The following is a 22575-nucleotide window of genomic DNA, read 5'->3' as shown; positions in this document are numbered from 1 at the left end:
CAGAATGTTCTCCACGGCGTCTGCAGACTCCGTCACGTCTGTCACATTTGCTCAGTGTGAACCTGCTTTCATCTGTGAAGAGCACAGGGCGCCAGTGGCGAATTTGCCAATCTTGGTGTTCTCTGGCAAATGCCAAACGTCCTGCACGGTGTTGGGCTGTAAGCACAACCCCCACCTGTGGACGTCGGGCCCCTCCACCCTCATGGAGTCTGTTTCTGACCGTTTGAGCAGACACATGCACATTTGTGGCCTGCTGGAGGTCATTTTGCAGGGCTCTGGCCGTGCTCCTCCTACTCCTCCTTGCACAAATGTTACGGAGGTAGCAGTCCTGCTGCTGGGTTGTTGCCCTCCTACGGCCTCCTCCACGTCTCCTGATGTACTGGCCTGTCTCCTGGTAGTGCCTCCATGCTCTGGACACTACGCTGACAGACACAGCAAACCTTCTTGCCACAGCTCGCATTGATGTGCCATCCTGGATGAGCTGCAATACCTGAGCCTCTTGTGTGGGTTGTAGACTCCGTCTCATGCTACCACTAGAGTGAAAGCACCGCCAGCATTCTAAAGTGACCGAAACATCAGCCAGGAAGCATAGGAACTGAGAAGTGGTCTGTGGTCACCACCTGCAGAACCACTCCTTTATTGGGGGTGTCTTGCTAATTGCCTATAATTTCCACCTGTTGTCTATTCCATTTGCACAACAGCATGTGAAATGTATTGTCAATCAGTGTTGCTTCCTAAGTGGACAGTTTGATTTCACAGAAGTGTGATTGACTTGGAGTTACATTGTGTTGTTTAAGTGTTCCCTTTATTTTTTTTGAGCAGTGTATAAAGTGAAAACATGTTTTTAGAAACTGTAGCAAATTTATTGAAAATGAAAGAGAGAAATATCTAATTTACATAAGTATTCACACCCCTGAGTCAATACATGTTATAATCACTTTTGACAGCTGCGAGTCTTTCTGAGTAAGTTTCTAAGAGCTTTGCACACCTGTATTGTACAATATAGGCACATTATCCTTTTAAACATTCTTCAAGCTCCGTCAAGTTGGTTGCTGATCATTGCTAGACAGCCATTTTCAAGCCGATTGAAGTCAAAACTGTAATTAGGCCATTCAGGAACATTCAATGTCATCTTGGTAAACAACTCCAGTGTATATTTGGCCTTGTGTGTTAGGTTATTGTCCTGTTGAAATGTGAATTTGTCTACCAGTGTTTGTTGGAAACTGAACCAGGTTTTCCTCTAGGATTTTGCCTGTGCTTAGGACTATTCCATTTCTTTTTTCGTAAAAACCTCCCTAGCGACAAGCATACCCATAACATTATGCAGCCACCACTACAGTATGCTTGAAAATATGAAGAGTGGTACTCAGTGATGTGTTGTGTACGATTTGCCCAAAACATAATGCTTTGTATTCAAGACATAAAGTTAATATCTGTGCCACACTCTTTGCAGTTTTACTTTAGTGCCTTATGGCAAAAAAGTTTTGGAATATTCTGTACAGGCTTCCTTCTTTTCACATTCACGTCATTTAAGTTATTAATGTAGAGTAACTACAATGTTGTTGATCCAGCCTCATTGTTCTCCTATCACAGCCATTAAACTCAAACTTTTTTTTTGTCACCATTGTCATCATAGTGAAAAATCGTATTGTTTTTTGTCTTCTCCGGCAACTGAGTTAGGAAGGATGTCTTTATCTTTGTAGTGACTGGGTGTATAGATCCAAGTGTAATTAATAACTTCACCATGCTCAAAGGGCCATTCATTGTCTGCTTTTTATTTTATTTTTACCCATCTGGTCTTTGTGGTTGAATCTGTTTGAAATTCACTGCTCAACTGAGGGAGCTTACAGATAATTGTATGTGTGGGGTACAGAGATGAGGTAGTCATTGACAAATCATGTTAAACACTATTATTCCACACAGGTCAGTCCATGCAACTTATTATGTGACTTGTTAAAGGAAAAATCCCCCCAAAACCACAAATTCCTTTACTTTACAGTGTTAAATATTTTGCCGTTATAATAAGGTTGGTAGCAACATGGTAAATCGTTGGGGAAATCTCTTGCAGCTCAAATCGACTACAAAATCCACAATACAATGCTCTCTCTATGGGCTGGCTGGCTAGCTAGCAAATGTATCTAGCTAGCAAACGTAGCTACAAACAATAATACCAAAGACAATATCAGCATGTAACGTAACTAGTTATATGTAAAATCTTCTAAACAAACTCCATTGTCAATTTAGGAGTCTAGAATCTCACCATATTCAACCTGCAGATCAATGTGCCTCAAAGAGTGGAGTCTAACGTTCACAACGGCAGATATACTTTTGAGGAGATGGGAAACGTTGCTCATACAACGTCAATGAGCCAAGTAGAGCATTCCGGGACAAGGAGCGCTCTCCTTCAAGGAGTGAATGGGAGTCTATTGTTTGCTATATCAAAAAAATTCAACATTAGCACAAATAATTTGCGCAATGTGAGACAATTACCTTGCTATCTGTAGTATCGAATAGCTTTGGAATCGTGACATTACATACCTTAGAGGAAAATAGGCACGTTTCTCGACATATACACTGACTTTGAGAAGGGATTGCATGACGATTAGATTACCAACCTTGTGACGCAGCACGACAACGTGCTGCTGGGACAGTCTGCAAGGTGGGCTGGTATTTGTTCCTTCATTGAATGCATTCCTATCTCCTTTATATAATATCTCTGGCAATGGTACCGTGCAATGCACCCTGGACTAAACAGGCAGACAAATAGGAAAAATGTGCTAGACCCGTCGTTAAATAAAAAAATTGGCGAGGAGGGAATATCGCAAAAATATGATAAATTGCTCATTCAAGAGAAGACATCCTCTCAGCCAGTATTGAAATCTGACATGTATTCCTATTAACTTCAAGTGTAGTGAGAGCAACTTTATCATTGTGCTACGTCATACCAGCCGGATTTCTGCCTGCTTGAATTCATTGTATTTATTTATTTAACCTTTATTTTATTTAACCCTGGGAATCGATAGAACATCACTCAGAGATGCACAAAAACAATATACAATTCGAAATGGGTGAACTTTTCCTTTAATCAAATGTTTACTTATTTCGGCTTGCCATAACAAATGGGTTGAATACTTATTAATATTTTGATTAATTCCAACATGCTCTTAGAAATCCTTGTCAGGAGCTTACAATTATGTGATTTTAAGCATATCTTATTTTTTCCATGAGCCTTGTCATACTTTTTGGCTAAAGAACCAGGATATTTATTTATATTTTGTAGGCCTACAGCAGCATTACATAATTCTGAAACTGTTTGAATTTGAGCAATTGGAAAACGTCCAATAAATATTCTGTAACTTTATTTTCAACTGAGAACAGTGCAATGTTTCTAGTACTTTTCTAAGTTGTCTTTGCATTCACAATGTAATTCAATTTAGGGACATGACTGTGATCTGAAAGCTTACTGTTGCGTAACTACACTTCAGTCAGACTTCTTTGCTCTCTTAAACAACATTTCTATAAGGATAGAAAGCACACTTTGACTGGGAGGCATTTTCTGTCTTTATTCTCCGTCTTTGAAGATGGCATTTGGAAATCACGTAATAATTCCTAAAGCTAAATGCTTTCCAGTGTCGTTGCTGAGTATGATGGAATCATTAATCTACTGATGTTAAGAGCTGCATTATTAACTGCTGGCGGCTAATTGCTGATGTCTGTGTTTACAGTGTGTGGCATTTACCATCGGTTTTGATGATATACGCACCAAAAGGCTTTTTTAAATGTCAGCTACATAGGTCTACCTCACATCTTTTATGTAGCTTAACAATATGACATCTCTGATGTAAATGAACATGGCTCATTCTATACTGTCAGCTAATTCCAAGCTACATCACAGAAAGAAAGACAATGTCATTTTTGTCAGAACAGAATGGTGACATAGATAATCTTTAGCACTGATAAGGAGAAGAGGCCATGGAGAAAGGAACTTGGAATCTGTGCGAAAATGTAACACATAAATGAGACTGAAAATGGAACACATAAAGGAGACTGATTATATCAACAATCAAGAGGTTGCCAAAGAAGTGGAGGACTGAGATGAGACAATATGTGGGTCTAATTAACCCCCTTACACTCTTGGGAATTGGCCTATATGGACACGGCTGAATTGAAATGTTTCTTACAGAAGACATATTGAAAGCATATGCATAACCATGGTAGCAATTAAAAGGGAACAGTTTGGAGATTATAGGAAAATTATTAGACTGAAGGTGAGGACACAACAGTTCACTTGACACAAGACTGAATCCAAACATTACACTGTTGATTTTATGCGCATTTTACATTCCCTGTACTTTTTACTGCATTTGTTGATAACAAAATCTGAAAATACTCTGGGTACATTCAGTTACATGTTAAGAATATTATATTGGAGTAGGTGCAACATGCACAGTTCCTAAGTAATTGCAATGCACTTTTTTGACTCAAAGAAGAGTCTTCAACTATGAGGTGCTTTTTTAAGCTCTCCGATCTGCCGTTGCAACCTCAGGGCATTTCGTATTATTCTGTATATGTAAATCCGAGACACTTCATTTAGTATGATATGCTACGTTTGGTATGGTTACATAAGACAGATAGTTGCTTAAGGCAACAACAAAGGAGGGTGGTTGGTTGGTTGGTTGGGTTGGGTTGGGTTGGGTTGGGGTGGACTGGTCAGCATATAATGTGAATGTCTAGCAATTCCAAGGTTGAGAGTTCGAATCTCATCACAGACAACTTAGCTAATTAGGAACCTTTCAACTACTTACTACTTTTTAGCTACATTGCAACTACTTAGAGTGCTAGCTAACCCTAACCTTAACTCTTTTAGTTAACCCTTCCCCTAACCCAAACCTTAACCCTTTTAACCTAACTTCTAAACTTAACCCTAACCCCTAACCCTAACCCTGAGCCTAGCTAATGTTAGCGAGCTAGCTAACGTTAGTCACCTAGCCACCTAGATAGAATTCGTAACATCATACATTTTACAAATTCATAGCATGATATTCATTTTGCAATACCTTTAGTAAATTGGTAACATATTGTACATTTAGAAATGTGCTAATTCATTACATATAATACGAATTGTAATAAAAAAAATGTATTCAACCTTTATTTAACCAGGTAGGCCAGTTGAGAATAAGTTCTCATTAACAACTGCGACCTGGCGAAGATAAAGCAAAGCAGTGCGACACAAACAACAACACAGAGTTACACATGGGATAAACAAACATACAGTCAATAACACAATACAAAAATCTATAAACAGTGTGTGCAAATGTAGTAAGATTAGGGAGGTAAGGCAATAAATAGGCCATAGTGGTGAAATAATACAAATTTAGCAATTAAACACTGGAGTGATAGATGTGCAGAAGATGAATGTGCAAGTAGAGATACTGGGGTGCAAAGGAGCAAAGAAATTAATAGCAATACGGGGATGAGGTAGTTGGGTGGGCTATTTACAGATGGGCTGTGTACAGGTGCAATGATCGGTAAGCTGCTCTGACAGCTGATGCTTAAAGTTAATGAAGGAGATATAAGACTCCAGCTTCAGCAATTTTTGCAATTCGTTCCAGTCATTGGCAGCAGAGAACTGAAAGGAAAGGCGACCAAAGGAGGGTTTGGCTTTGGGGATGACCAGTGAGATATACCTGCTTGAGCACGTGCTATGGGTGGGTGCTGCTATGGTGACCAGTGAGCTGAGAAAAGGCGGGGCTTTACCTAGCAAAGACTTATAGATGACCTGGAGCCAGTGGGTTTAGCGACGAATATGAAACGCGGGCCAGCCAACGAGAGCATACAGGTCGCAGTGGTGGGTAATATATGGGGCTTTGGTGACAAAACGGATGGCACTGTGATAGACTACATCCAATTTTCTGAGTAGAGTGTGGGAGGCTATTTTGTAAATGACATCGCCGAAGTCAAGGATCGGTAGGATGGTCAGTTTTACGAGTGTATGTTTGGCAGCATGAGTGAAGGATGCTTTGTTGCGAAATAGGATACCAATTCTAGATTTAATTTTGGATTGGAGATGCTTAATGTGAGTCTGGAAGGAGAGTTTACAGTCTAATCAGACACCTAGGTATTTGTAGTTGTCCACATATTCTATGTCCAGAGTAGTGATGTCCAGAGTAGTGATGCTAGATGGGCCGGTGCGGGTAGCAATCATTTGAAGAGCATGCATTTAGTTTTACTTGCATTTAAGAGCTGTTGGAGGCCACGGAAGGAGTGTTGTATGGCATTGAAGCTCGTCTGGAGGTTTGTTAACACAGTGTCCAAAGAAGGGCCAGAAGTATACAGAATGGTGTCGTCTGCGAAGAGGTGGAAAAGAAAATCACCAGCAGCAAGAGCATCATTGTTGTATACAGAGTAAAGAATCGGCCCGAGAATTGAACCCTGTGGCACCCCCATAGAGACTGCCACAGGACCGGACAACAGGCCCTCCGATTTGACACACTGAACTCTATATGATGAGTAGTTAAGGAACCAGGCAAAGAAGTCATTTGAGAAACCAAGGCTGTTGAGTCTGCCGATAAGAATGCGGTGATTGACAGAGTCTAAAGCCTTGCCAAGGTTGATGAATATGGCTAATTCATAACATATAATAAGAAATGGGTGATGGACATCCACAAATTAATACATACCATATGAAATTTAACATATCATCCTAAATGTGTTTTGGATTTACATACAGAATAATATGAAATGCTCTGAAACCAGGTTGGCCGTTCAGGAACTGGACCAAGCACACTTTTATTTGGACCTACATCCCTGCCTTTACAAAATTACTGTTGTTGTTTACGCAATCCAAAAATTGTCCATTATAAACCGTAATCTGGGTCAGGTGGGAATAATTTGAAAGTTTGTTCTATTGTCAACATAACTTGCTAAATTATCAAATATGACCTGACAGTGTTAGACTTTCACAAATTAATTCAGAGAAGCAGATTGTAATTTTGGTGCACATGGAATGAGTGCAATGAGATGCGTGGTCCGGGGCAAATTTTCTTCACAATACAACAAACATATACTCACTCTGTTCAGGACAACCCCGGGTATAACGCCATGTCATCTTGTAACTGTACATCAAACACAGTGATCATAAACCTTGACACTGTATATTACATCAGTTTTATTATATGGAGATGTGAAGTACATATTTGTACATTTTTGGTTCGCTTGTATGACATCAAAGTAGTATTTATTATAATCCTCAATGTCTCATCGTACAGCAAGTCCTATTAATTTACAGCATTTTCCTCACTCAGAATTATAGTTTTTTTCAAAAGTTGTCCAGTTAGCAGGAGGGGACGGGCAACTTCTTGTTACGTGCATGCGGTGCTCAAGTTCAGAACGTCTGTCAGTCAAAACCCTGTGAAGAGACACTGAGCTCTGATGTCATGTATTGCATGGTACTGTACAGCCACTGCGTTCCAATTTAGGTGATTATCAGTGTCCAAATCTGGCATTTTCAATGGGTACGAGTGTAAAGGGCTATGGAAAGAGTGGCAAGGAAAACCCAGAAAAGATACGTCACATTTTCTGCTCCTCCATGTTCTAATAAGGGACTGACAGCTTGCACGATGGTGGTGGTGCTATCCTTTAACAGTAACTTCTTTTTCTGATTTTGACCTTTTTTCTATCATAGGGTTATATATTTTGGGATATATTGTTTTTATTTCCAAAACGCTATATGTAGGTTTTCATCTGCAATTATTGTTTATGGGTACTTTCATGTGTGTGTAAAATATTACTGTTCTCATATTTTTTATTAATAGATTTTAGATGTGAATTCAAATTGTTTTTCTTTGCAAAATGCTATATAACCATTGTTTAACTGGAATGGAATGTTGGTATCCTGTATATTTGACTGTGATATGTGGTTGTCTCACCTAGGTATATTAAGATGAATGCACTAATTGCAAGTTGCTCTGTATAAGAACATCTGCTAAATGACTAAATGTTTTATTTACTGATCTAATATTACTGTATTGAATAAAAAATAATCTATATTTTTTAAAAATATTCAGGTCACAAATGTATAATTTGTAAAGTTCTTTATAATAAATGTAGTTATTCGTTAGATTTGACTAGCAGTGCTACTTATTTCTCTGAGTGAGGCAGAAATATAGCATTTATTATTTGTCTCTCTGAAATGAAAGCATCAAGTGATAGATTTTAAACTAATACATGTCTGTCATTGAACAACCCTGATTAGATAGTGAAAAACCCCACCAGTCTCTTTCATAAGTTTCTTAAACTTATGATATATAGCATTTTTGAAGTGTGAATGAATTCCCATTGCTTTTATCGAATAAGTTATATAATTTATTGGGACATATAGGCTATATGAGCTGTTGAATGTTGCACATTTAAAACAGGAAATTACATTGTGGTAGGGTGAAGGACTCAAATGAATCTCACAACCATCAATCCAGGATGACATTGTTATAAGGTTTTCATTTTAATTTTCTAGAATAACAAGATAGTCGATATAAGGAAAGCAATGTGATAGGTGACTGTGGCAATTGGTAATGAATATTGACGTGTTTCTCTGAGTGAGTCTACTCTGATTCATAACTTTCAGCGTGGAGTCAATAATTAGTCACTGACACAACATTGTTCCCTGAAATCTGAGCTTTAATAAGAAATAAAGAAACAGGACTGATGATGATGATGACGAACGGTGTGATATGGTATTGATTGGTCGTGATCAAATACAACACAACTGAACTAATGATCCTAACAGTAGTCTGTAGATATAACACAATAACTTAAACTGGAAAATATATACTGATTAAAACTGTATTTCAGGTTTGCTTTATTATAGATGTATTGTGTAATGACACTTAAAATGTAAGGAAATCAACTACTGCTTCAGACCTGTGATGAGAGCAGAAGCACTTCTTAGCCATAGTGGAACAAGCTGAGGAAATAGGGTGTTTTGCTCATACATTGGATGACATGTCATTTTATCTATGTCTATAGTACATTCACTTACATGACTTGAAATTGATTATATAGTATGTAACCTCACTACTGTAGCAGTATTTCTATTTCTAAATTAGATATGCGTGAACATGCAGTGTATACAGTATATAGGTTAAGTGAAAATGTCAGATATTTACAACCAAATTGCATTAACAATATGTAATGAAGCAGCTAAGATTTAATCTGCTCACACTGCCAAGGACATGCGCTCTGCAGAAATACATCTTGACTAATATTGAGACTGAGTTGACTGAGTAAGTCATCCTGATAAAATAAGTGGTGAGTCTAAGAAGTCCAAAATCCACATTTCTTTCATCAGGCCTACCTCTAATAAACTTCTAGGCACATAGTCTCCTCGGCAGAAACAAACTCTGTATTAATATGGTATGTCTGATTATGCCTGAAGTTCCCTCAACCTTTATATGTCTCACATAAATATTGCGAGTAAATACGATTGCCTTGTCCCCCACAACCACTGCATTAGTGGTTATTTTGTCAAAGCCCTGGCCTGGTGCCATAGGAATAATCGGAGACAGTTAAACTGTAATCTCATATAAATTCCATGTTCCAAGGGCTGTGGCCAGACAAGGCTGTGATATATGAAGTCAGTGGCATGGAAAAGGGCAGGTGACGAAGCTCAGACTGTTTGATATTCAGATGGATAGTTTTCCTCCAGATGACCTAAGTGGGCAGTAAAATGCCCTTGCAGTTGCAGGGAAAGGGACAATAACAACGTGATGAGACTTTAAAGTCTAAATGTCAGTCGTTCTGGCAATTTCAGACTTTTATTGTCTTGGAGTTTTTGTTATTGGGATGATAGGTATGTGGGGTGAGGTCATATCTGGTAGCATGCTATTATGATATTACATATGTATATTTTGATATGCTAATCTCTGAATGAGTATAGAGATTCCTTAGTCTGAGTTATATTAAAATGTTTGTGTGTTCTCTGCACCACACAGTAATATTAAAGTCTGCCTCCAGGTGTTCTCGACACCGTGATATATGACAGTGTTTCATGTGAATGCTAAAGTCAAACGGCCAGGGGCAAGGATGAGTGTATTGTTTGAAGCTGACCTTGGCTAGTCCTCTTGGCTAGGACTCAACATGTTTTTGTTCTGTTTGCACCATTTTCATTGTTTATGCCCACTGCACATATGAGGGTTTAATGCAGTTAGAGATGCTATGTAGATTATTTTGAATGTAATTTCTAACTTTAGGAAGGTTTATATATAAAACCATTTTGAGGTATTTAACTGTCTTAACCATTTAACACCATCATTGACTTGCAGTAAACGTAACTGTTCTTGTATCACGAGGCCAGTCGGACAGGTGCTTTCATGAATTGAGAGAGGAGGGGGACTAGAGTACATACATACTGAATGTGAGCCAGTCAAGTCTTCCCAATGAAGTTTATAGTCCTCCTCATCAGTGTGAAATGTCAGCCTATCTGGGCATCTCCAATAGGCGTTTTACCACATGTATTTCTTCTCTGAAGAGCACCCAGACAAAATCAACTTCCTGCCAACCTCTGCTGCAAAGTGTACGCGTTGGGCAATCGTTACACATTTACAGAGAACAGGAAAAACATTTCACAGCCATCAGCATGTGTTTTGTGTGCTTGTGCATCCTAACAGTCACTTAAAGGAACCCACTTCCTGTCTATCTTGAAAGTTTATCTCAAGCATCATTATGACATTGTTGTGCTTTTTTAGTTTCATATTTTACATTTATTCAGACAGTTGGAAAGAGAGGGAGACAGAAGGAAGTGGATGAAAAGTAGAGAAAGTGTCAGACCGGGGATTCGATCCTCCACCACAGTGACTAATTGGGGGTAGATATGTATGTCACTCACATGGAGAGTACAGATGTAGGATCTTAATTTGAACCAGATTTCTACAGCAGAAGAATAATCCTGCAGCAATAGGAAATGTGGATTATAATGAGTGGACATTTTTGTAGGGGTTGATACATTTTTTATTAGGGAAATCAAGTGTAAATTACAAACTTTAGAAGCTTTTTTAAACTCAAATACAGTACAAGTTTGCATTTCCTACTGTGCAGTGAAATTCTCAGCAACAAAAGAGTGATCAAATTAAGATCCTACATCTGTACAGTTGCAGAGCTAACCTTTGCTTTGTCTGAGTGTGAAACAGCAGTATAACATATGGGACTGGCTGTTGGTTAACAAGGACATATCTTTTTAAAGGGAGTCAAAAGCACTGAAATGTGTCAAGCAGGGAGTTCCTAAGCTGTGCGTTTCCTAAACACACGTCATACTCATTAAACTCCCTCCTCCACTATACCACTAAAGCCACTCCAACAACGAGTCTGATGCCAGCAGCCATATCAAATCCTCTGCATTCAAGTAAACACTGATAAATGTGGATTGTAAGGGCAATTACATTTCTCATGTATCCTGAATACATTAAATAGAAGATGTTGTAGCACCTTTTTTTGTTGCTCTGGATACTGTTATATGTGTTCAGGGGACAGTTCAGTGCATCGGTCTTGTTCAAAGACTTTGCCAGCTGTAAAAGAAAAGAACAGGTTGAATTACTCTTGCTCAATCTGCCCACATTATAAGAGACCGTTTGATCGCTCCCCCGTGTTCCAGACTCATAATTCTAACCAAAGCAGGGTTTTCCAATCGAGGGGCAGCTACTTGAAATATAAATCTTTCAGTGTTTGTCTGGTGTGTGAACACGACTTATTTTGTCAGACGAGGCAGTGTGAAAGAAATGAATAACATTAGAGGGGAATAGTATGGGAATTGTATTAGACAGCGAAGTCCGAGGAAATAGTTGCTCAATCTCGGCTGAAGGATGAAATAGAAAGACAAAACATTGTGGAGTAAAACCTTGAAAAGTAATGCAACTACGCTGAGATATTGGGTTTGGAGGGTGTTTGAATGTAAACCCAATGTAAGTGTTATGATACACTAAATATATATCAAAACAGAATTGAAGTACTCTGAAATACCCAAAGTGGTTCTACAATCTGAATAATTGTGTTTTTTTTTGTTGAGTTTTGTGAAAATACTTTTTGGTGTTTTGTAAAAGGCAGCATCAAAACAGACTGTCTCTCATTCAATCACATGGTTTTCAATTTCTAATTGGTTTATTGCATAAATATTGACTGAAAATCTTCAATCTATGTTTTGATTAACATTTTAAAGAAGAGACTGGGAAATTAGTAATTTCCCTTGGTTAAACTTTGACACCTATTATAGAGTACCGTTCCCTGGCTCATTGTGAGATTATAAATCATTTTACAATCATTTTACAACAGATTAGAAACAGGAGGAGACAGAGATGGAGTGAAAGATGGACAGGCGAAGGTGGGAAATGAACCCCCGACGTACTGTGTGAGGAACTTGGGCCACAATATCAGAAGCCAGTCTGTGGCATGGAGGTGGAGACAGGACATGCGTGGCAGGTGTGCCCTCTAGAAAACTCTACGGCTTTCCCCTAGTTACCACAGCCACAAAGTCAAAATTGGCTATATAGTAAAAATTCATGAAAACAAAAATGTGCTATTTGGTCTTTCATTTAAGGTTAGAATTCAGCATACGGTTAGAAGGGTTAAAGTTAGGTTTAAAATCAATTGAAGAAATAGGCAGGGTTTATGACTTTATGTCTGTGGTAACTATCGTCAACTATAAAAACAGGAACATTTGCGGGCGCCTCCCCTGTATTTGGGTCCTGCACGAACACAGACAGGTGAGAGCAGAGCAAACTCTCCAAAATAATCCAAGAAAGTATGTGTCAATGAAAATGTGAATACAAAATGTTATCACACAAGAATTTAGGTTTTCCAGACAATTTTGTCGAAAATAGGTTCATTACTGGAGGCAAGTATTTTGGGGGTTGGGGTGCTGCGATTCTTTTCACCAATGCGTTAGGGTTGGGCGGGTTTGGTGGCGATGCAGGAAAAAATGTATTGCCCGTGCTACAGAAGTAACAAAGACAAATAGAAACAAATTTGTGTTGATTCGGCACTCGAGCATCAATACATTACCCATCCCCCAACACTGTCAACCAAGAGTCAAGACTAAACCAATTCACCTTGGTGGTGTGCAGACTGGTTTTATATTATTCTTAATGATTTTGCACAAACCAGAAAAAAAATGCAACAATATGTCTGTGAAACTATATATTCAGGGTATTATGAATGAATTGTAGTTTATTTGGTAGAGTTTCATTGTTTGCACCTTTCATGCAATTGTTTTATATACAAATTGAGTCCTGCTTTTTAGTTAGTACTGCTGGCTTATTTGGATACTAACATTGTGAGCTTTATCTATTGTTTTATATGCTACACTAAATAGCTGCTGCCAATTTATCCTGCTCTAGCATTGGCCTACCACACCACATGTTATCACATCCACTTTTGACATTCATATTGTTTTATTGTTGCTATATTTGCATAGCTTAATCATGTATGCATTTTGCAATTGATATGTTTAATCATTTTTACATTTTAGTCATTTAGCAGACACTCTTATTCAGAGTGACTTACAGGAGCTATTAGGGTTAAGTGCCTTGCTTAAGGGCACATCAACAGATTTTTCACCTAGCGACCTTTCAGTTACTGGCACAACACTCTTAACCACTAGGCTACCTGCCACTCCTATAATTATGCACTCATGTACTATCATTATTGCTTTTTACTAGTTCCTATTTCTCTGTTTCCCTGCAGAAAAACATACATACAGTTTTTTACTTTTTCAAAATGTTGTTACGTTACAGCCTTATTCTAAAATGTATTCAATAAAAAAAACGTCCTCAGCATTCTACACACAACACCCCATAATGATGAAGCAAAAACAGGTTTTTAGAAATGTTTGCAAATGTATTAAAAATAAAAAACAGAAATACCTTATTTACATAAGTATTCAGACCCTATGAGACTCGAAATTGACCTCAGGTGCATCCTGTTTCCATTGATCATCCTTGAGATGTTTCTACAACTTGGAGTCCACCTGTGGCACATTCAATTGATTGGACATGATTTCGAAAGGCACACATCTGTCTATATAAGGTCCCACGGTTGACAGTGCATGTCAGAGCAAAAACCAAGCCATGAGGTCGAAGGAATTGCCCGTAGAGCTCCGTGACAGGATTGTGTTGAGGCACAGATCTGGGGAAGGATACCAAAGGTGCTTCAACAAAGTACTGAGTAAATGGTCTGAACACTTATGTAAATATGATATTTTAGTTGTTGTTTTTTTATAAACTTGAAAAATAAAATGTAAAAAACAGATTTTACTTTGTCATTATGGGATATTGTGTAGAGTGACGAAAAAACAACAACAATTGAGTCAATTTTAGAATAAAGCTGTAATGTAACAAAATGTGGAAAAAGTCAAGGGGTCTGAATACTTTCCGTATGCATTGTATACTACGTTACCCATTGGCTGGCCAATCCTAACCAAAGACAAAAATCACAGACTAATGCCAACTGAACTGTAAACTGTCAATCATATCATCTAACTCAACTGTACTGTGATTCAATCCATTTGAACAACCTTCCGTGCCATGTACCATCATCTGAATATAAAGACTCAGTTCAGATACACTAGTATAATGGATGACTGGTAGATCGTATTGAGCCCTGGGCTGAAATTTGTATAAGTTAACGCAGTATGGTGCGTTTTTCATGCAGAAAAGAAAAGATGAAACACAGAAAAAGTATTTTTACGCAGATATTCAATGCTTCTTATTGTAAATTCTGCTCCGCTTCAGTCAGGGTTCACTCCAAATCATGAATCATGAACAGTTCATTTGGCATTAGTCTGTGATTTTTGTCTTTGGTTAGGATTGGCCAGCCAAATTCATGAAAGGAAAAATGTTGCACTTCTCCACTCGGATAAAATATATTTGCTTTTGTCTGCACAGCCAGAAGAGGACTGGCCACCCCTCATAGCCTGGTTCCTCTCTAGGTTTCTTCCTAGGTTTTTGGCCTTTCTAGGGAGTTTTTCCTAGGGAGTTTTTCCTAGCCACCGTGCTTCTTTCACATGCTTTGCTTGCTGTTTGGGGTTTTAGGCTGGGTTTCTGTACAGCACTTTGAGAATATCAGCTGATGTACGAAGGGCTATATAAAAATAAATTTGATTTGATTGGATCACCAGACAGCGCTCTGACTGACGTATAGGCTACTTTTCCCCCGGTACTTTCTTTCTGTGTAGTTTTTCTCAGATAGCAAGATTAACTTAAAATTAAACATTAGGAAATGTAGCTCGCTACATTATTTCTTTAATAAACACAAAAAATATGATGGCCATGCATCGTTTTTGCAAAAAAATACTTAGCTTTTTCATTGTAAGCTAATTTACTTATGTGTGGCTGCTAGCCAAATAATAATAATTATATTATTATTCAGAAAGTGTTGTGCTGTTGTTGTCATCTGATGAAAATGATTTTCTGCTGAATGTGTTGCACTAATGTATTTTGTGGGGGAAAAAACTGCAGTTGCATGCCCCTTATCACTCTATTGAACGAAACAAACACTGGACTTTCAATTTGAAACACAGGTGAAATGGTTTAAAAAGCAGATTTTTTGATCGTCTGCATTCTGAAAATGACTTCTGACTTCTGAAAGGTAAATCAACCCCTGAGTGCTACTGATAACACGTTTTGTATAAGTGCTACTTCTGACATTAGCAGTCATTATGCTGGTTTCCATTGACACGTTTTTTTTTTTTACAAAATCAATGTTGGAAAAACAACAACATTGCGACGTGTAATGGAAATGGCAGCTATAAGAGACATGTTGTAAAAATTTCAGTTCGACGGGGAGATTATTTTGTCAATCTTTCATCATATTTCTTTATTCAACTTTGATGGAAACAATGTTTTCTGAATAAGTTATGATTGCCTAATCATTTTGAAGGTATATGGGGCACATGATGTCGTCACATATCTATAAAGCTCAACATTTATTTCTATACCTTACTGCTTGCTAAATCTATTTTTCAACTATTAAAATAATGTTTCATTGCAGAGCAATGATTGTCTCGACTTTCAAGAATGCCTGAATTGCTGCTCCTTGCTTTTCTTGTTCAAATCAAATAAAATTTTATTGGTCACATACACATGGTTAACAGATGTTAATGCGAGTGTAGCAAAATGCTTGTGCTTCTAGTTCCGACCGTGCAGTAATATCGAACAAGTAATCTAACAATTTCACAGAAACTACCTTATACACACAAGTGTAAAGGGATTAATAAGAATATGTACATATAAATATATGGATGAGCGATGGCCTAACAGCCATGCAAGTTGGCTGGATGCAAGTTTCACCATCCTAATTCTGCACTACAAAGGACTCGAAACACCATAATAGTGTTTTCAACCTTTTCCGAGTTAGTGCTCCCAGTCTCTGGCAAGGTGTTGAACAACTCTTGATTAGGTGATGTTACAACACACCATGTCATGTTTCAGAACACCTCAGGATGAACATTTCAGTACACCTTAAATCTGTCCCAATAATATCACAACCGTGTATTATAATACTACTGCAAATTTCAGGTTTCGGTTCTTATTTAAGGTCAATGTTGATGTTAGCTCAGTTGCCACTAGATTTAGTGTTACAAAGCATTTCATTTTAACAGTGTATTTCAACAACAAAGGAAACATAAAAATGATTCTAGTGTGGACTCTGACTATATTAAATGTATTTTTTTTTACAGTAATGAAAACAGTGGATTACTTTTTTAAACACTCATCATATCCCAGGATATGCTCATACTTACTGTGGCAATGTTTTGTTGTTGTTTATAATGCTTCATTTTGAATGCCCACTTCAGAACTATTTACCATACATGTTGGTGTGGTTAGCAGTGGAAGTTTACCTTAGGTTAATTTGATCAAATGCAGCTTCTCTCCGTCTCTATCGCGCACGCTTTCTAGTGACAGGGTCCCTAAAGAAGACCACCTGCCATTAAACATGGAGCTCTCCAGAAATTGACACAATTGATAAAATTAACATATCCATGTTAATATTAAAGCAATAATTAAGGTATCTGGGAATCATTATTAGCCATAATGGTATTTTTTTCTTAAATTGGGATTGAGTGGCTTTGTGAAGCCACCTGCATTGTAAGAGACACTTCACAAATTGTTAATTTGATTTGAATATTAATACAGGAATCCCTCTCAATTTTTTTTTTATTCAGCCTGGATTTAACCAAATATGTTCCAATATCAAAGCAAATATTGAATACCTACCATTGGTATCTCATCGATAGGATACTTTTTTTTATCTCTGATTGAATGAGCCAGGCTGTCAGGTTGCTGTGCTTGGCTGGGTTGAGTGAGAGAGGAGAGGCCTAGAAGAAGACCAAAACAGTGAAGCTCCACAGCTGTACATGGTGAATTGATTAAATGCTCGATTAAATGCTAGGCAGAGCAATCTGTTGGGCTAATTAAAAGGCACATGCAAATGATCTTGTTTTGTATATTATTGCCCTCTTGCAAACACTCACACACACCTAATGGTACATTTAAAAGAGGCTAAGGACAGTATGTTGTCGCGGAATACAACTTGGCAAGTGAGTTTCCACCCCAGGGATACATTTTTGTCAACTGTATTGTGTGCTACAGGGCTCAAATTGCAAAACAGCACTGAACTGTGAAAAATGCTGTAAAACTCACTAAATATATAAGAATGCATAAATTGCACATACAGTGCATTCAGAAATTATTCAGACCCCTTGACTTTTTGCACATTTTGTTACGTCACAGCCTTATTCTAAAATTGATGAAATAGTTTTTTTCCCTCATCAATCTACACACAATAGCCTATAATGACAAAGCAAAAACTGGTTATTAAACATTTTTGCAAATCTATCAAATAAAAAAAACTGAAATATCACATTTACATACTGTAAGTATTCAGACCCTTTACTCAGTACTTTGTTGAAGCACCATTGGCAGAAATTACAGCCTCAAGTCTTCTTGGATATCATGCTACAAGCTTTCTGTATTTGGGGAGTTTCTCCCATTCTTCTCTGCAGATCCTCTCAAGCTCTGTCTGGTTGGATGGGGAGCGACGATGTACAGCTATTTTAATGTCTCGCCAGAGATGTTTGATTATGTTCAAGTCTGGGCTCTGGCTGGGCCACTCAAATGTTACATATGCCCCTGCCACGCCCTCTACTTCTCATCCTGTGTCTCCCTAACCTGCCGCCACTCCCCCAGTGCTCTCTCCCTCTCTCTCTCTCTATGTGTGGGTGTATCTGACTGTGTGAGTGGAGACGTGCTGGAGTCAGAGCAGATCCCACCAGCTGCGACCTGTTCCATAATCAAGACCTCTACAAATACTGAGCCCTGCCACTTCCACACTGTCAGATCGTAGCCTCTCCTCAGTCAGTCTGCATTTCAAGCCGTTTGTTCCTGCGTAGATCTTGTTATCCTGTGGTGCCTGTTTTCCCTAGCCTGACGTTGCTTTTCTCTCTGCTACAGTTCCCTCCGCTCTGACTCTGGTCCCTGTCTCCAGTCCCTTGTCAGTCCTGCTTCCCAGCCCTGGACCACGCTCTACTGCTTCCTTGGATTCCGCTCCTGACCTGCTTACCCTGCCCCTACTCCCCTTGCCCCGGCCACAGCCGCAGCCTCAGTTCCTAGTTCCCTGCTACCCGCCCTAGCTCCCCCTGGCCTTCACCCCTCCGCTTTTCAATAAATACCTTGGTTACCTCATCCCTGTCTCCTCGTCTGAGTCTGCACTGCTCCACCCCACGTAACATCAAGGACATTCAGAGACTTGTCCCGAAGCCACTCCTGCATTGTCTTGGCTGTGTGCTTAGGGTTGTTGTTGAAAGGTCAACCTTCACCCCAGTCTGAGGTCCTGAGTACTCTGGAGCAGGTGTTCATTAAGGATCTCTCTGTACTTTTCTCCATTTGTCTTTCCCTCAAGCATGACTAGTCTTCGAGACCCTGCCGCTGAAATAAATCCCCACAGCACCATGCTTCACCGTAGGGATGATGCCAGGTTTCCTCCAGATGTGACGCTTGGCATTTAGGCCAAATAGTTCAATCTTGGTTCCGTCAGACCAGAGAATCTTGTTTGTCATGGCCAGAGTCCTTTAGGTGGCTTTTGGGAAACTCCAATCGGGCTGTCATGTGCCTTTTGCTGAGGAGTGGCTTCAGTCTTGCCACTCTACCATAAAGGCCTGATTGGTGGAGTGCTACAGAGATGGTTGTCCTTCTGGAAGGTTCTCCCATCTCCAGAGAGGAACTCTAAAGCTCTGTCAGAGTGACCATTGGGTTCTTGGTAACCTCCCTGACCAAGGCCCTTCTCCCCCAATTGCTCAGTTTGGATGGGCGGCCAGCTCTAGGAAGAGTCTTGGTAGTTCCAAACTTCTTCCATTTATGAACGATGGAGGCCACTGTGTTCTTGGGGACCTTCAATGCTGCAGAAATGTTTTAGTACCCTTCCCCTTCCTTTGACCTCATGGCTTGGTTTTTGCTCTGACATGCACTGTCAACTGTGTGGCCTTATATAGATAGGTGTGTGCCTTTCCAAAGGGACTCCAATCAAGTTGTAGAAACATCTCAAGGATGATCAATGGAAACAGGATGCACCTGAGCTCAATTTCGAATCTCATAGCAAAGGGTCTGAATACTTATGTAAATAAGGTATTTTTTTCTTTTTACTTTTTATACATTTCCACAAATTTCTAAACCAGGTTTATTACCTCAGGTCATAAATACTGGGTAGAAACTGCCATGCAGTATGGAGGTAGAGAGCCTAGAGAGAACAAATAAAGACTTGGCCAAACTCCTAAATCCTCAAAATTAGAGAATTAAACAATATTTCTACTTTTGAGAATGTGGGAATGGTCCGTGGACACTTAAGGGACAGTCATGTTGAGTGTGTTTCATTTGGTGATCTCATGAAGGACAGGAAACACACAACTGTACTTCTGATTGTGTACACTTCTCAATTATGGGGTTTGCATCTAATTCCTGTATAAAATGAATGAGTAAAGATGAAACTATTTGTGAAATTATGTAATGTGATGTTTACCTTCAAAATGAGAGAATTGTCTTCCATGTAAAGTTGAACTAGTCAGTGGCCACACCCCCGTGAGGCCAGCCATTACATCAGGCGTCATGGAACCGCCCTTTTCTCTGAAATTAATAAAACCACCCGTGACGAAATGTACATTTCATGCCAAAGAGACCCACGGTAAGCCGGACGTCTCAAATGGTTAAGACCACGCAAACCACAGTGTAAACTAAGTTTGGAAATGGTTGAATTTCTAAGACCAAAGCATGCCGGGTGACGCTGGTGTGTGAAGTGGTTTAAACTTCAACAAGCCAATATTACGCTAGAAATTACGTAAACCTAGAACGAGAATACCGACAACCGCTGAAGCATCTATTCTATTAGAACATTTCTGAATGGTACTCTGATGTATCCATTCTAACCACGAAAGACTTTGTGACTTCAATCAAAGTTAACCAGAGACTCTGATGAACCCTACAGGATGATCGAGCATTCCAACAGAGAAGAAAACAATGACACACGGACATAAATATATATATATTTTGCAATTATTCTCGAATGAGCGGCCGTTCATGTGCAAAGGATTAGCATTTAAATGAATATAATTATAGTCTGTGTGTGATGAAGCCATGTTGTCTTTCCCGCTCTTTCTCAGTCCACACCCCATTCCCTTTGTCTACCAAGCCATCATATAGGCTTAGCCCACTAGGGAATTTTCCACCATTGTTAGTAACCAATATCTACTGTTTGTTTGTTAGGTAATTCTGTGTGATTATTGAGTTAGTTAGTAAATAAATAATAAAGCCAATTTGTATATTGCTGATTCATTATGGAAACTAGGGATAGTGCAGATAACCAAGAATTTTACGACGTTTGGAATGAGAACTGATGAGGTAATAATTCATTAATAGAAGACTAATTGATCAGATATTAAAATATTTGAGAAGTTAATATTCGGAAAATTATAACTTTGTAATCTCAACATTTTTCGTGGTGTCCCGACTTCCTAGTTAACTAATATTTGTGATTAGTTTAATCACGTAATAATTAAACCTAGAGAACTGATTTGATATGTCTTCACATTTAATGATAGTCCAGACACGACAGTGTGAATACTTTCCAAATGCACTGTATGCTTAAACACTTGAGGCCATAGATGGCACCAGACAATGAAAACACCTTGTTGAAAAAAGCTAATAAAAGTTTATATTGGTACATTTATTCTAGTACGCTTGTTCAGGTGATTTGTTTTATATGAGCACATTAAATTTGGCTCTTTCATTTTGGCTGAGTTGTCTGATATAATGAAGCCAGTTTAGAAGTAGACAGACGTGTTCTCTGGAGATCCACCAGAGAATCCTTACCCCTTATCCTGCAGTCTTTACCCTTTGTATTTAAGGACATGCAAAACTGAAGAGATCAGCTCTCCCTGGAGCTGCTAAACCAATAGGAAATCCTTTCATTAACAAAATCAATACGCTCCCCAGTTTCTGGGTGGTCATAGATCTCACTATCCATCTCACTATCCTTATTTGCATATTAAGAGTGTGGAAACAGGGCCTCACTTTGGTTTTCGGTGCCTATCCCTTCACTTGTACTTTCATGTTTCCTCCTGTTTTCTGTACAGCATGTGAGCAGCTGTACGAGTCTTATGAAATGGTTTCTGTTGAGGTTAAGTTTGTGTCAAGGTCAAGAAAGATCAATGGAAGCAAATTATGTTACTCTGTGTTGTTGCAGCATCCTATACACTCTTCTGCTCAAGATCCCCTTTTACTTCGTCATCTGTTAATACACTTTCTCTCTACATTGTGTGAATGAGGCTCGCTAAACCAAAATGAGAGAAATTCCCTGCAAATTATCACTCCACATTGCATTATTGTCACATAGCTAATTCAATTAGACTAAGTAGCATTAACACATGCCTAACATACAACTTTGACAAAATGATAATATTTAATTAGCTAAAGAGCCTTATATTTAACAAATGCATGTCATGCTCTTGCTGGAGAACAGAGAGGGGAATTCAATGGGTCATTTTAATATTAAAGCCTCTTTTTTCTGCATGCGAGCTTTGAGAGTTTCTTACTGAGCAATGGTATAACAAATTCATTCTTATTATTGTATATCATTCAATGCACTCTTGAACCTTCTTGAATATATTAAAAACATCTGAATATGTAACAAATTATTGTTAGTTTCTACATCTCCATCTGAATACAGTTTTAACAAAATATTTATATTGCATCGTCATAATAAACATATTTGCTTAATAAAACAGTAACACAATAGCCTGAAACTCTTTCCAACATGGAATCAAGTGGATCTTCCATTTTGCAAGGCTAGTATAATAGTTACATTCTGCTGGAATAATGGAAATAGGTCTTCTCTGAAAATGATTTGACAAGCACAGGCATTACCGCCTTTCTCTGATTAGCCCCATAATGCATTTGTTTTATCTATATCTGCTAGGTCTATCTTCCACTGCAAACGTCTTTAAAATTATATATTCTGTTTTACTTTGGTTGAGAGAGGGGACTA

General features: G+C 38.6%; 1 protein-coding gene across 2 annotated transcripts in view; it reads left to right on the top strand.

Annotated features, from left to right (window-relative positions):
• igsf21a (immunoglobin superfamily, member 21a) overlaps positions 1-22575 on the top strand; it is a 266508-nt gene that overhangs the window by 32683 nt on the left and 211250 nt on the right. The gene's annotated exons all lie outside the window — the stretch shown is intronic.

The sequence above is a fragment of the Salmo salar genome, chromosome 22, assembly GCF_965601325.2.
Source record: "Salmo salar chromosome 22, fSalSal1, whole genome shotgun sequence".
Classification (NCBI taxonomy): Eukaryota; Metazoa; Chordata; class Actinopteri; order Salmoniformes; family Salmonidae; genus Salmo; species Salmo salar.
This window is presented reverse-complemented; position numbering and strand designations above follow the sequence as displayed.